This window comes from Musca domestica, unplaced genomic scaffold (genome assembly GCF_030504385.1).
Source record: "Musca domestica strain aabys unplaced genomic scaffold, Musca_domestica.polishedcontigs.V.1.1 4, whole genome shotgun sequence".
Classification (NCBI taxonomy): domain Eukaryota; kingdom Metazoa; phylum Arthropoda; class Insecta; order Diptera; family Muscidae; genus Musca; species Musca domestica.
This window is the reverse complement of record NW_026712328.1, coordinates 6,615,737-6,628,392: the sequence shown is the minus strand read 5'-3', so window position 1 is coordinate 6,628,392 and position 12,656 is coordinate 6,615,737.

Genomic DNA, 12,656 nt, shown 5'->3' with positions numbered 1-12,656 from the left:
TAATAAGTTAGTTTGATAAGAGAACTGGAATAAAGAAGGTGTAACAACACCATACAAATACCCAAAATATTTAACTGGCGCCCAACAGGGTTAAAAATAAATATAAAATAAGTTTATAAAAAACTTGAAACATTAAGTGAAAACTTGGAAAGAAGGTGCGTCACCAGGCTTCGAAATCAGTCTGGGCTGCGTAGAAATAAGAAACACAAGAGGACAACAATAACAACGGCGACAACATCATCAGCGGAGAGGACACCCACAACATAAAATGGAGTCTATACTTATACGATTGTAAGATAGTAAATATTGAATAATACATTTATTATTAAAATTAATATTAAATAACACAAATCGAGTGTTTGGAAAAATGTGTATGATAAATATTATATAGTGAATCATAAAGATCTTAATAAGAAGTGAGTGGCTGCTAGCAAAATTGGTTTCGATAATATTTAAAATTAATTCCGCTTGTTTTTTTTTTTTTTTTAAATTCGTGAAATTTTTTTAAAAAATGCCTGTTTTTTCTGATATTAATGAATAATCGCGATCTTGACCAAGAAGTAGAATTTATAATAGATTCCTTCAATCAAATTCCTGTAGACAAAAGATCTGACAATAATAATATAATGGCAACTACCGCAGAAAGCATATGTGTGCTTGTTGACTCTGCCATTTCGGCGGCTTTGAAAGTTCAAAGACAGCAATTTGAAAAACAAATTTCCGATATTGATAATAAACTTGAAAAATTCTCTTTATCGACTCCTGAAGTTGTGCCTTATAAGGATATTGAAATTAACAAAGAAATTCGGTGTGATGAGTCCTTAGAGGTTGTAAAATCCTTACCAGACTTTGAAGGCAAGCATGAAACGTACGTTTCATGGCGCCAGGCTGCTCATACAGCTTATAAGTTGTTCGAGCCTTACGATGAAAGTTCTAAACACTATCAGGCAGTAGCAGTAATTCGAAATAAAATAAAGGGTCAAGCCGATATGGTGTTATCCTCATTCATACAGTGTTAAATTTTAAGGCTATTATTGCCCGACTGGACTTTACTTATTCGGATAAGCGTCCAATTTACTTAATTGAGCAAGAGTTGTCCACTCATCGTCAGGGTAATATGACGTTACTAGAATTCTATGATGAATTAGAAAAGAAACTGACATTACTTACCAACAAAACCACTATGTCATATGAAAGTGTTGTCGCAAAATGTATGAACGAAAAACACAGAATGGATGCGTTACGCGTTTTCATTTCTGGCACAAAAAAAGATTTGAGTAATGTATTATTTTCCGCTCGTCCATCCGACTTACCATCAGCATTGGCATTGGCCCAAGAGGTTGAGTCAAATCGGGAAAGATACCAATTCGCGTCAAACTTCGCTAAATCACGCGAGGACAGAGATAAGTATAAGTATGAAACACATTTCGCACACGGAAATGTTCAAAGTAAAAATCCGTACTTTTCTAAAAGAAATTCAAATCGTTCAAACAAGAACGAAAATAATCAAATAGAACCCATGGAGGTCGATTAATCTATGCGATTCAGACAATCAACTAAATTCAAGCCATCTACACAGGGCTTACCTCAGAATCAATACGATCAAAATCAGAACCTACCACAGCCGTTCCAAAGTCGACCAAATTGGCAGGCCGTGAAAAGACCCAACAGTGGTACGGCAAAATACACTGGGCTAAAATATCAGAGAATTAATCACATTTCTCAAGATGAGTCCGGATGTGGTCAAGACTACCATCAAATGGCAGAAACCGAAGCAGACGATATTGTAATCGATGAATTTGACCAGATTAATTTTTTAGGCACAACTCCCTGCTACCATTTATAGAAAGGAAAGTGGCAGGGAAAATCATAAAATTGCTTATTGATACGGGGGCTTCGAAGAATTATATCAAATCTATAAAAGGTTTAAAAGGTATTATTCAGTAGCCAACCCGTTCATAGTGAAATATATTCATGGTTTCACAGCAATTAAGGAAAAATGTACCATAAATATTTTTCAAACCAATAGTAATTTTTTTATCTTACCATCACTATCAACGTTTGATGGTATAATTGGCCTGGATCTATTAACACAGACAGGTGCAACGTTGAATTTTGAAAGTAGGGAACTTAAAACTATAGTTGGGATCGAAAAGATCCAATTTTTAAAATGCGTAAATGTAAATTTTACATAAGTTGAGGACATGAAAATACCTCAAATCGTTGCGGAAAAATTTAAGGAAGTGATAAAAAAATTTTCGGGTGTTTTTGCAAACCCAAAAGAATCACTTCCATATAATTCGAATATTTTAGATACCATCAGAACTAATTCTAGTGATCCCGTTTATACAAAACTATACCCATATCCCATGGGTGTAGCAGATTTTGTTAACAATGAAGTAAAAGAACTTCTGCATAACGGCATAATACGGCCTTCCAGATCACCCTACAATAATCCCGTTTGGGTTGTTGATAAAAAATGCAAGGATGAATACGGTAATTCCAAAAAACTATTAGTTATAGACTTCAGGAAACTGAACAGCATTACGATCGATGACAAATACCCAATACCCCAAATACCCGTCATTCTCTCAAATCTTGGCAAACCAAGATTTTTTACGACACTTGACCTTAAATCAGGTTTCCATCAAATAACACTATCTAAACAAGATCGTGAAAAAACTGCATTCTCAGTTGGAAATGGAAAATATGAATTTTGCCGTCTTCCTTTTGGTCTGAAGAATGCCCCCAGCATTTTCCAAAGGGCCATCGACGATGTCCTGAGAGAGCAAATTGGAAAGTCATGCTATGTTTACGTCGACGACGTCATTATTTTCTCTGTAACCGAAGAAGACCATGTGAAACATATTGAGTGGGTATTGGAGAGATTATACGGGGCCAATATGAGAATTTCTCTGGAAAAATCACATTTCTTTCGGGAAAGTGTCGAATACCTCGGTTTTTTTGTGTCCAGAAATGGAATCAGAACGAGCCCAGAAAAAGTAATGGCCATCCTTAATTATGAAACACCTTCTACACTCTTCAACGTAAGGTCGTTTCTAGGATTGGCAAGTTATTACAGATGCTTTATTAAAGATTTCGCATCTATCGCCAAGCCGCTAACAGATATTCTAAAGGGCGAAAACGGCAAGATTAGTGCTTCTCAATCAAAAAGTGTGAAAATAAATTTTAATGAAGAGCAAATGCAGACCTTTAGTAAATTAAAGGAAATCCTTGCTTCTGAAGAAGTTATGCTTCTTTATCCTGACTTCAAAAAACCTTTTGATATTACAACAGACGCCTCTTCATTGGGTCTGGGAGCAGTTCTCTCACAAGGGGGGAGGCCAATCACCATGATTTCCAGAACCCTTAAAGATAAAGAGCAAAACTATGCCACTAATGAGCGAGAGCTCTTAGCTATTGTTTGGGCTCTTCAAAAATTGAGGAACTTTTTATATGGAGTAAGACATTTAAATATTTACACAGACCACCAACCACTTACATTTTCAGTCTCTGATAGAAACCCGAATGCTAAGATAAAACGGTGGGCAGCATTTGTTGACGAACATAATGCCAAAATTATTTATAAACCTGGAAAGGAGAATTATGTGGCGGACGCCCTTTCACGACAGAACATCTATACTCTGAATGAACATCCATACTCTCTGAACATTTCGAGCCTCAATCTTTGAATACTTTGGAAGAGGATAATCACTCAGATCTCGCAACGGTACACAGCGAAATATCTTTGACCTATACCATTGAGTCTACAGAAAAACCGGTCAATTGCTTTAGGAACCAAATTGTCCTCCGGGAGGCAAATTTCCTACTTAAAAGAAATTTTATTGTCTTTACTGAGAAGACTCGACATATGATTGACTTCACAAGCAGGGAAACACCATCTTACGTAGGCGAAATTCTTCATATCGATGTATTTTCAACGGATAAAAAATTTTCCTAACATGCATCGATAAATTTTCAAAGTTTGCGGTTGTTCAACATATTCCATCTCGTACAATAATAAATTTAAAAGGCCCGATTATACAACTAATGAATCCTTTTCCACACACGGAAAATATTTACTATGACAACGAACCTTCACTAAAATCTGAGACTATTATGTCCCTGTTACGGGACCAATTTAATGTTAAAGTGGAAAACGCTGCTCCCCTTCATAGCACATCAAATGGACAAATCGAGCGCTTTCATAGCACACTTTCTGAAATAGCTAGATGCCTCAAATTAGAAAAGAAATGGAAAGCACAGTTCACCTTATTTTACTAGCAACCATAAAATATAATCGGACTATTCACTCAATAACCAACAAACGACCGATAGATATTTTCCAATTCTCCTCATCGGAATTAAGGGAGGAAATTAAAGAAAAAATTTCAAAAGCTCAACAGACCGTACTAAGTAGAAACAAGGCCTCCAGGCAAAATAGAACATTTGAAGTTGGTGAGTCCGTACTAGTGAAAAACAACACTCTGAAGAAACAATAGAAGCCGATCTAGGAACTACAGTTCTTATTAGAGGCATGGTGGTCCACAAGGACAACATAAAATAATTCAAAATTTGTATAACCCGATTATAATTAACAACACTTTTAAACAAATTTTAGGACTTTGATGATATTGCTTATCAGACCTCTTACCACAAAATTAATTGACTATTCTGGCTCCGACTACATACCGATTGAAGATGGGGATGTTATAATTTGGCAGGACTTTGACTACTTACGACATACATCAAATCTGACAATATATTTGGAAATTGCGGACGAAACCAAAAACTTATGGAACATTTCCCCTCCTCGCATATGGTGAAAATACTCGAGTCTGATATTAAGCGAATACGTTCCCTCCTACAATCACTGTATGTTCACCACAGACACGCGAGAAGTATTAACATCTTGGGAACAGCACTGAAAATAATAGCAGGTTTCAATCAACTCTAAAACACAGGAACAGATAAATAAGTTAACAGATATTGTCAACAAAATTATTGGAAACGCAAACCTGAAGAAATTCATACAGGGTATTTATACGAAATACTACTTGCTCGAAACAGAATTACAATTGCGGAAATCGAAACATTAATGCTATCAATCACTCTTGTAAAAGCAGATGTAATTAATCCTACGCTATTAGATTCCGATGATGTAAATGAATTATTACAAATAAGTTCAACAAATACAACTGTAACAGACTTGCTAGAAGTATCACTAATTAAGGTCCTACTGTATAATGAAATGTTGCATTTTCTTATTAAATATCCCAAGCCCAAAATCAGTATGTAAGAAAATAATTATGCACCCCGTCCAACATAATGGCACAATACTACATCTTGCTGAAACCAACAGCGTCGCTAATTGTGGAAATCGTATAATTGCAATAGGAAACTGTACCTCAACGCTAACTTCATCATTTTGTCAAGAATATTCTCAACCAACTTGTGCTCAACAGCTTCATTCGGGTACTATAGCACACTGCAGCACAAGACCAAGTCATCTTGAACCATTGGAGGTTGTCGATGATGGCGTCATGATAATAAACGACAACAGAGCCACTATAAAAACCCCAGAAGGAACCGTAACACTAATTACCGGTACATATTTGATTACGTTTGAAGATGAAATCAGTATTAATGACTCCATATACAAAACCAGAAGATGGTACTGAAGATGGTAACGACGTCGGCTATATCTACGAGCATTTATTCAACGTATTGCAATATAATACTCCACAAAAAGGCGCAGAGTCAGCAGTAGAAAACAATAATTATAATTTTATTCATAGCGTTAAGTATCTTAATAAGTTAGTTTGATAAGAGAACTGGAATAAAGAAGGTGTAACAACACCATACAAATACCCAAATACTTAACTGGCGCCCAACAGGGTTAAAAATAAATATAAAATAAGTTTATAAAAACTTGAAACATTAAGTGAAAACTTGGAAAGAAGGTGCGTCACCAGGCCTCGAAATCAGTCTGGGCTGCGTAGAAATAAGAAACACAAGAGGACAACAATAACAACGGCGACAACATCATCAGCGGAGAGGACACCCACAACATAAAATGGAGTCTATACTTATACGATTGTAAGATAGAAGATGAATGAATGAGTAAGATGAATAATACATTTATTATTAAAATTAATATTAAATAACACAAATCGAGTGTTTGGAAAAATGTGTATGATAAATATTATATATTGAATCATAAAGATCTTAATAAGAAGTGAGTGGCTGCTAGCAAAAATTGGTTTCGATAATATTTAAAATTAATTCCGCTTGTTTTTTTTTTTTAAATTCGTGAAATTTTTTTAAAAAATGCCTGCAAAACTATGCCACTAATGAGCGAGAGCTCTTAGCTATTGTTTGGGCTCTTCAAAAATTGAGGAACTTTTATATGGAGTAAGACATTTAAATATTTACACAGACCACCAACCACTTACATTTTCAGTCTCTGATAGAAACCCGAATGCTAAGATAAAACGGTGGGCAGCATTTGTTGACGAACATAATGCCAAAATTATTTATAAACCTGGAAAGGAGAATTATGTGGCGGGCGCCCTTTCACGACAGAACATCTATACTCTGAATGAACATCCATACTCTCTGAACATTTCGAGCCTCAATCTTTGAATACTTTGGAAGAGGATAATCAGTCAGATCTCGCAACGGTACACAGCGAAATATCTTTGACCTATACCATTGAGTCTACAGAAAAACCGGTCAATTGCTTTAGGAACCAAATTGTCCTCCGGGAGGCAAATTTCCTACTTAAAAGAAATTTTATTGTCTTTACTGAGAAGACTCGACATATGATTGACTTCACAAGCAGGGAAACACCATCTTACGTAGGCGAAATTCTTCATATCGATGTATTTTCAACGGATAAAAAATTTTTCCTAACATGCATCGATAAATTTTCAAAGTTTGCGGTTGTTCAACATATTCCATCTCGTACAATAATAAATTTAAAAGGCCCGATTATACAACTAATGAATCCTTTTCTACACACGGAAAATATTTACTATGACAACGAACCTTCACTAAAATCTGAGACTATTATGTCCCTGTTACGGGACCAATTTAATGTTAAAGTGGAAAACGCTGCTCCCCTTCATAGCACATCAAATGGACAAGTCGAGCGCTTTCATAGCACACTTTCTGAAATAGCTAGATGCCTCAAATTAGAAAAGAAAATGGAAAGCACAGTTCACCTTATTTTACTAGCAACCATAAAATATAATCGGACTATTCACTCAATAACCAACAAACGACCGATAGATATTTTCCAATTCTCCTCATCGGAATTAAGGGAGGAAATTAAAGAAAAAAATTCAAAAGCTCAACAGACCGTACTAAGTAGAAACAAGGCCTCCAGGCAAAATAGAACATTTGAAGTTGGTGAGTCCGTACTAGTGAAAAACAACAAAAGGCTAGGAAACAAATTGACCCCGTTATACTCTGAAGAAACAATAGAAGCCGATCTAGGAACTACAGTTCTTATTAGAGGCATGGTGGTCCACAAGGACAACATAAAATAATTCAAAATTTGTATAACCCGATTATAATTAACAACTCTTTTAAACAAATTTTAGGATTTTGATGATATTGCTTATCAGACCTCTTACTTTTTTTTTTGAAATTCGTGAAATTTTTTTAAAAAAGCCTGTTTTTTTCTGATATTAATGAATAATCGCGATCTTGACCAAGAAGTAGAATTTATAATAGATTCCTTCAATCAATTCCTGTAGACAAAAGATCTGACAATAATAATATAATGGCAACTACCGCAGAAAGCATATGTGTGCTTGTTGACTCTGCCATTTCGGCGGCTTTGAAAGTTCAAAGACAGCAATTTGAAAAACAAATTTCCGATATTGATAATAAACTTGAAAAATTCTCTTTATCGACTCCTGAAGTTGTGCCTTATAAGGATATTGAAATTAACAAAGAAATTCGGTGTGATGAGTCCTTAGAGGTTGTAAAATCCTTACCAGACTTTGAAGGCAAGCATGAAACGTACGTTTCATGGCGCCAGGCTGCTCATACAGCTTATAAGTTGTTCGAGCCTTACGATGGAAGTTCTAAACACTATCAGGCAGTAGCAATAATTCGAAATAAAATAAAGGGTCAAGCCGATATGGTGTTATCCTCATTCAATACAGTGTTAAATTTAAGGCTATTATTGCCCGACTGGACTTTACTTATTCGGATAAGCGTCCAATTTACTTAATTGAGCAAGAGTTGTCCACTCATCGTCAGGGTAATATGACGTTACTAGAATTCTATGATGAAGTAGAAAAGAAACTGACATTACTTACCACAAACCACTATGTCATATGAAAGTGTTGTCGCAAAATGTATGAACGAAAAACACAGAATGGATGCGTTACGCGTTTTCATTTCTGGCACAAAAAAAGAGTTGAGTAATGTATTATTTTCCGCTCGTCCATCCGACTTACCATCAGCATTGGCATTGGCCCAAGAGGTTGAGTCAAATCGGGAAAGATACCAATTCGCGTCAAACTTCGCTAAATCACGCGAGGACAGAGATAAGTATAAGTATGAAACACATTTCGCACACGGAAATGTTCAAAGTAAAAATCCGTACTTTCTAAAAGAAATTCAAATCTTTCAAACAAGAACGAAAATAATCAAATAGAACCCACGGAGGTCGATTAATCTATGCGATTCAGACAATCAACTAAATTCAAGCCATTTACACAGGGCTTACCTCAGAATCAATACGATCAAAATCAGAACCTACCACAGCCGTTCCAAAATCGACCAAATTGGCAGGCCGTGAAAAGACCCAACAGGCTAAAATATAAAAATAAAATATCAGAGAATTAATCACATTTCTCAAGATGAGTCCGGATGTGGTCAAGACTACCATCAAATGGCAGAAACCGAAGCAGACGATATTGTAATCGATGCTGGGGATGAATTTGACCAGATTAATTTTTAGGCACAACTCCCTGCTACCATTTATAGAAAGGAAAGTGGCAGGGAAAATCATAAATTGCTTATTGATACGGGGGCTTCGAAGAATTATATCAAATCTATAAAAGGTTTAAAAGGTATTATTCAGTAGCCAACCCGTTCATAGTGAAATCTATTCATGGTTTCACAGCAATTAAGGAAAAATGTACCATAAATATTTTTCAAACCAATAGTAATTTTTTTATCTTACCATCACTATCAACGTTTGATGGTATAATTGGCCTGGATCTATTAACACAGACAGGTGCAACGTTGAATTTTGAAAGTAGGGAACTTAAAACTATAGTTGGGATCGAAAAGATCCATTTTAAAATGCGTAAATGTAAATTTTACATAAGTTGAGGACATGAAAATACCTCAAATCGTTGCGGAAAAATTTAAGGAAGTGATAAAAAAATTTTCGGGTGTTTTTGCAAACCCAAAAGAATCACTTCCATATAATACGAATATTTTAGCTACCATTAGAACTAATTCTAGTGATCCCGTTTATACAAAACTATGCCCATATCCCATGGGTGTAGCAGATTTTGTTAACAATGAAGTAAAAGAACTTCTGCATAACGGCATAATACGGCCTTCCAGATCACCCTACAATAATCCCGTTTGAGTTGTTGATAAAAAATGCAAGGATGAATACGGTAATTCCAAAAAACGATTAGTTATAGACTTCAGGAACTGAACAGCATTGCGATCGATGACAAATACCCAATACCCCAAATACCCGTCATTCTCTCAAATCTTGGCAAAGCAAGATTTTTTACGACACTTGACCTTAAATCAGGTTTTCATCAAATAACACTATCTAAACAAGATCGTGAAAAAACTGCATTCTCAGTTGGAAATGGAAAATATGAATTTTGCCGTCTTCCTTTTGGTCTGAAGAATGCCCCCAGCATTTCCAAAGGGCCATCGACGATGTCCTGAGAGAGCAAATTGGAAAGACATGCTATGTTTACGTCGACGACGTCATTATTTTCTCTGAAACCGAAGAAGACCATGTGAAACATATTGAGTGGGTACTGGAGAGATTATACGGGGCCAATATGAGAATTTCTCGGGAAAAATCACATTTCTTTCGGAAAGTGTCGAATACCTCGTTTTTTTTGTGTTCAGAAATGGCATCAGAACGAGCCCGGAAAAAGTAAAGGCCATCCTTAATTATGAAACACCTTCTACAATCTTCAACGTAAGGTCGTTTCTAGGATTGGCAAGTTATTACAGATGCTTTATTAAGATTTCGCATCTATCGCCAAGCCGCTAACAGATATTCTAAAGGGCGAAAACGGCAAGATTAGTGCTTCTCAATCAAAAAGTGTGAAAATAAATTTTAATGAAGAGCAAATGCAGACCTTAGTAAAATTAAAGGAAATCCTGCTTCTGAAGAAGTTATGCTTCTTTATCCTGACTTCAAAAAACCTTTTGATCTTACAACAGACGCCTCTTCATTGAGTCTGGGAGCAGTTCTCTCACAAGGGGGGAGGCCAATCACCATGATTTCCAGAACCCTTAAAGATAAAGAGCAAAACTATGCCACTAATGAGCGAGAGCTCTTAGCTATTGTTTGGGCTCTTCAAAAATTGAGGAACTTTTTATATGGAGTAAGACATTTAAATATTTACACAGACCACCAACCACTTACATTTTCAGTCTCTGATAGAAACCCGAATGCTAAGAGAAAACGGTGGGCAGCATTTGTTGACGAACATAATGCCAAAATTATTTATAAACCTGGAAAGGAGAATTATGTGGCGGACGCCCTTTCACGACAGAACATCCATACTCTGAATGAACATCCATACTCTCTGAACATTTCGAGCCTCAATCTTTGAATACTTTGGAAGAGGATATCAGTCAGATCTCGCAACGGTACACAGCGAAATATCTTTGACCTATACCATTGAGTCTACAGAAAAACCGGTCAATTGCTTTAGGAACCAAATTGTCCTCCGGAGGCAAATTTCCTACTTAAAAGAATTTTATTGTCTTTACTGAGAAGACTCGACATATGATTGACTTCACAAGCACGGAAACATTACTAAACGAAGTAAAATCAGTGATCAATCCAATGTCGTAAATGCAATACATTGCGATCTGCCAACTTTAGCCTGTATTCAGCATGAATTGGTTAGATACTTTCCCGCTACTAAATTTTGGCACTGCAAAAATTTTATCCAGAACATTTTTGATAAAAATGAACAGAGGGAAATAATTGTCATCGAACTAACCGTGCCCATAGGGCAGCTCAGGAAAATGTTAAGCAGATACTTTCTGAATATTATTTTGGCAAATTTAATGGCAAAGTTGGCGAATGAAATTGCTGCAAATTGTAAAATCTGTTCGAGGGCTAAATACGACAGACACCCTATGAAACATGAGCTTGGTGTAACCCCAACACCATCTTACGTAGGCGAAATGCTCCTATCGATGTAATTTCAACGGATAAAAATTTTTCCTAACATGCATCGATAATTTTCAAAGTTTGCGGTTGTTCAACATATTCCATCTCGTACAATAGATAATTTAAAAGGCCCGATTATACACTAATGAATCTTTTTCCACACACGGAAATATTTACTATGACAACGAACCTTCACTAAAATCTGAGACTATTATGTCCTGTTACGGACCAATTTAATGTTAAAGTGGAAAACGCTGCTCCCCTTCATAGCACATCAAATGGACAAGTTGAGCGCTTTCATAGCACACTTTCTGAAATAGCTAGAATGCCTCAAATTAGAAAAGAAATGGAAAGCACAGTTCACCTTATTTTACTAGCAACCATAAAATATAATCGGACTATTCACCCAATAACCAACAAACGACCGATAGATATTTCCATTCTCCTCATCGGAATTAAGGGAGGAAATTAAAGAAAAAATTTCAAAAGCTCAACAGACCGTACTAAGTAGAAACAAGGCCTCCAGGCAAAATAGAACATTTGAAGTTGGTGAGTCCGTACTAGTGAAAAACAACAAAGGCTAGGAAACAAATTGACCCCGTTATACTCTGAAGAAACAATAGAAGCCGATCTAGGAACTACAGTTCTTATTAGAGGCATGGTGGTCCACAGGACAACATAAAATAATTCAAAATTGTATAAACCCGATTATAATTAACAACTCTTTAAACAAATTTTAGGACTTTGATGATATTGCTTATCAGACCTCTTACCACAAATGAATTGACTATTCTGGCTCCGACTACATACCGATTGAAGATGGGGATGTTATAATTTGGCAGGACTTTGACTACTTACGACATACATCAAATCTGACAATATATTTGGAAATTGCGGACGAAACCAAAAACTTATGGAACATTTCCCCTCCTCGCATAGGGTGAAAATACTCGAGTCTGATATTAAAGCTAATACGTTCCCTCCTACAATCACTGTATGTTCACCACAGACACGCGAGAAGTATTAACATCTTGGGAACAGCACTGAAAATAATAGCAGGTTTCAATCAACTCTAAAACACAGGATCAGATAAATAAGTTAACAGATATTGTCAACAAAATTATTGGAACGCAAAACCTGAAGAAATTCATACAGGGTATTTATACGAAATCTACTTGCTCGAACAGAATTACAATTGCGGAACTCGAAACATTAATGCTATCCATCACTCTTGTAAAAGCAG